Below are 4,485 nucleotides of genomic sequence, written 5' to 3'. Positions count from 1 at the left end.
CTCCAGCTCTGGATCGACTTGGCAGGCGACTGGCTCCGGCTCTGGATTAGCTGGACAGGTCTCAGGAACAGCCTCCTCCGCAGCAGCAGCAGCGGCCTCAGGGACAGCTTCCTCCTCCTCCGCAGCGGCGGCTTCAGGGACAGCTTCCTCCTCCTCCTCCGCAGCGGCGGCCTCAGGGACAGCTTCCTCCTCCTCCGCAGCAGCGGCCTCAGGGACAGCCCAGAGTAGGGCAGGGGAAATGGACAGTTCGGGAGGCCAGGGCGGAGACTTTCCCTCGGGCGACCAGGGCGGAGACTTTCCCTCGGGCACTGGAACTGGCACCACCGGCTCGGGCACTGGAACTGGCACCACCGGCTCGGGCTCAGGAACTGGCACCACCGGCTCGGGCTCAGGAACTGGCACCACCGGCTCGGGCTCAGGAACTGGCACCACCGGCTCAGGCACTGGAACTGGCACCACCGGCTCAGGCACTGGAACTGGCACTGGAACTGGCACCACCGGCTCAGGCACTGGAACTGGCTCGGGCACTGGAACTGGCACCACCGGCTCAGGCACTGGAACAGACACCACCGGTTCAAGTGTGTACGTAGCCCACACACACCACATGGCTGTGGTCATAATGACCAGTGTCGCAGTCACTGAGGACTCAGGAACAGACACTGGCTCCGGCTCAGGAACTGGAACAGACACAGACACTGGCTCCGGCTCAGGAACTGGAACAGACACAGACACTGGCTCCGGCTCAGGAACTGGAACAGACACAGACACGCTCCGGCTCAGGAACAGACACTGGCTCCGGCTCAGGAACAGACACCGGCTCCGGCTCAGGAACAGACACCGGCTCCGGCTCAGGAACAGACACCGGCTCAGGAACAGACACCGGCTCCGGCTCCGGAACAGACACCGGCTCCGGCTCAGGAACAGACACTGGCTCCGGACTGACAGCTGGCTGCATGTGCACGGGCTTCGGAATAACAGCTGGCTGCACGGGCTTCGGAATGACAGCTGGCTGTACAGGCACAGTCTCCGGAGTGACAGCGGGCTGTACGGGCACAATCTCGGACCCGTGGTCGAGGCCGAGAGGTTTCCTCCTCCTCCGCCGTCTCTGATGGCGAGTGGACGGCTCTGGACTGGGTGGAGCCCGCGGCGGGGGAACCTCTGGATCGACGTGCGGCCAGAACGGGTAATGGGACGGGATCTCCTCCCGCCCACCTCCACCTCCTCTGCGACCTCCACAGGTACCGCGAAATTTTACCTGGTGGGTCCCCACGAAGGAATGTTCACAGAGGGGAACGTTAACCGACCTGGTTTGCCCGGTGTTCTTGAGCTGTGGCTCAGGGGAGTTGACCGCCATTCTCTCCTCCGTAATCTGAGCCCACAGTGCAAAGCATTCGAAAATGTTCATTCTGGGTTCTGGTGCTGATGGTCCTCCTTGTTCCCCTCTGGCAGCGGGGAAATTGCGGCGGGCGCTCATACTGCTTGGATCCTAGGTGGGTGTATCAATCTGTCACGACCACCAAAGAGAATGAGCACGGGATCCAAAGTGCAGCAAGTGAGGTGTTTATTATAAAAGGGTAATCCAAAAAGCGAAATCCAAAAACAGGCAAAGGTCAGAATCCAGGTAGGCAAATAACAAAAACAAGAAACAGACAAGGCAGGGAAAAACTCAGGCAACAGACACGGTGTGACATTAAACATTGATACACAAAGAACACAAGACAAACAGGGCTTATATACATGAATGACAAGGGGATAACAAGAGACAGCTGGTGATTACAAAATACAGACACCTGGGTGCAATTCACAGACAGAATTGTGGGAGATGAAGTTCCTAGTGCAAGACACCGTGGGGGTAAGGAGGACATCTAGTGGGTACCCGGGGAAACACAACCAGACACTGTGACAGTCTTAGACCATTTTTGACGTTCTTGTAATTGAGGCAAGTATTCGGCAGTCCATCTGGTCCAGAATAAATCTTCAAGATACTGCACTTGGTTCCAACGTCTGCATGCATATTGATGATCTTGTCTGAATATGCCAGGTGGTGTCAGTATTGCCTTTGTTTTTAACAACAATAAGTGATTAGGTGACAACGCATCAAGATCATTGGGATCATCTGATGTCTTCTTGATTGGTCTGTCATTAACAATGGCTTCAACTTCACATAAAATCGTTTGAAGACCTTCATCATCCAAGTTTTGCTACTTTAACACCGACACCAGTACTTTCCTTACAGTACGAATTTGCCTTTCTTACACACCTCCATGGTGGGATGCTGCAGGTGGGTTAAAAATCCACTGGATGCCCGTCTGGCTCATGGCATCTTGTATTTTGTTTTGATTTAAGGCTTTTATTGCTTCTCACAATTGCTTGTCAGCACTGATAAAGTTAGTTCCTTGGTCTGAACACATAATAGCAACTTGTCCTCTCCTACAAATAAAGCGCTGTAAGGCGTTTATACAATAATCTGTGTCTAACAGATGAGCCACTTCAATATGTATTGCTCTAACTGTCAGACAAGTAAAAATAACGCCATATCTTTTTACTAGACTACGGCCTCGTTTGATTTCCAAGGGTATGAAAAAATCAACGCACACAAGGCAGTTTGTCTGCTATGACACGATCCTCAGACAGATCTGCCATTTTCTGTATTACAGGTTTGGCATGCAGACATTTACATTTTGAGCACTGTTGAGCACGGTTTTTGACAGTGGTGGAAGGTTGAACCAAAACTCCAGCAATGTTAACATTGTCAACACAGAAACGGGATGTAATTTGAGGTGAACCAATAAGAAGTAGATCTGTTTTATCAGTGTTGAGTTTGAGAAAATTACTGGTCATCCAAGCATTTATATGATCAATACAAGCTGATATAGAATTTGAGAGGAAAGGAGCATTGCGTTGAGAATGGATGTATAGTTGGGTGTCGTCTGCGTAGCAATAGAAGTTAAAGCCATGATGACGGATGATGTTACCTAGTGGGAGCATGTAGATGATGAAGAGGAGAGGCCCAAGAACAGAACCCTGGGGAACACCGTGTGGGACAGAGGCAGTAGTGGACTTAGCCTGGCGGATAGAGATGTAATGCTGGCGACCAGACAGGTAGGAGGTGAACCAGGATAGGGCAGTTCCAGAAATACCAAGAGCAGAGAGTCGTGAGATGAGAATACTGTGAGAGATTGTGTCGAATGCAGAGGAAATATCTAGAAGAATTAGAATACTGGTGGAGCCGGAGTCAGTGGCCATAAGGAGATCATTGACAACCCTAAGAAGTGCTGTCTCAGTGCTGTGGAGGGTGCGAAAAACGGATTGAAAACATTCATAGTTACTGCTCTTTTCAGTTGATGTCACTTGGAGTAGTAGTTGAGAAGCATGTTCACAGCATCAACACTCTTGTCCACAGCTGTTACACTAACTGAAGTAGGTTTCATGACCTCAGCATCATCATTAACAACCTTCCCAATGCCATGTCTGACAGTATTCTAGATATTGCTTCACTGGCTTCCAGTAAAGTATCGGATTGATTTTAAGGTTATTTTATTTGTTTTTAAACTTATCAATGGGCTAGCCCCAGAGTACCTTACAGACCTTGTCAGGTTGCATAGGCCCTCCAGAGACCTCCGTTCAGCCAGTCTGATGGTCCTGGAGGTTCCTAGATCGAAACTGAGATCCAGTGGTGATCGAGCCTTCTCAGTGGCAGCTCCCACTCTCTGGAACTCACTGCCTGTAGCTGTGCGGACTGCTAGTAGCCTGTCCACTTTTAAATCATTGCTGAAGACTCATTTGTTTGAAGTAGCTTTTGGCACAGGGGAGCCGCCTTGATGAATGTTGTATTTTATGTGTACCTTTATTCTTAGTATTTTTGTTATTTCATTGTTTTTATTGTATCAGTGTGTGACTAATATTTTTGTGTATTTTACTGTGAAGTACTTTGGTAGGCCCTGGCCTTGGAAATGTGCTATATAAATAAATGTGACATTGACATTGACATTGACATTTGGTCTTTTTGGCCATTCAGTTTCCTCCTCCAACAAGTAACTTGGTCCTTGTATCCAATTCTCGCACCTGATGAATACTTCTGTTCTCTTGCCCCTGGAAGCATTATCTGCTGGATTCAGTGTTGTGTTGACGTACCTCCATTGATTTGCTGTAGTTGATTCTTGAATGACTGCTAGACGATTAGCTTCAAAGGTCTTAAAACCGCGTATTCTGTTTCTCAATGTACTTCAGCCTTTTGACTTCAAAAAGTAAATTCTTTCTTTGGAAGAGCTCTATAAACTCTTTACCACAAGACTCCAGTGTGTGGTTCAAACAGGGTTTCTCAAATGCACTGGCAGTTACCACTGAGGTTATTTTTGCAGTAGAGTCAGATGCTTCCTTTTAATTAATGGCTGTGACAAAGCTGCTACCTTTTTGTGGAATTTTCTTTGGAACTTTAATATTGACAGATGTGGCCTTTCCTTTTCATTCACTGCCTACAGAAGA

The sequence above is a fragment of the Leuciscus leuciscus genome, assembly GCF_965113295.1.
Source record: "Leuciscus leuciscus genome assembly, chromosome: 1".
NCBI classification, from domain to species: Eukaryota; Metazoa; Chordata; class Actinopteri; order Cypriniformes; family Leuciscidae; genus Leuciscus; species Leuciscus leuciscus.
The sequence above is the reverse complement of the archived record's forward strand: the minus strand, read 5'-3'. Positions refer to the sequence as shown.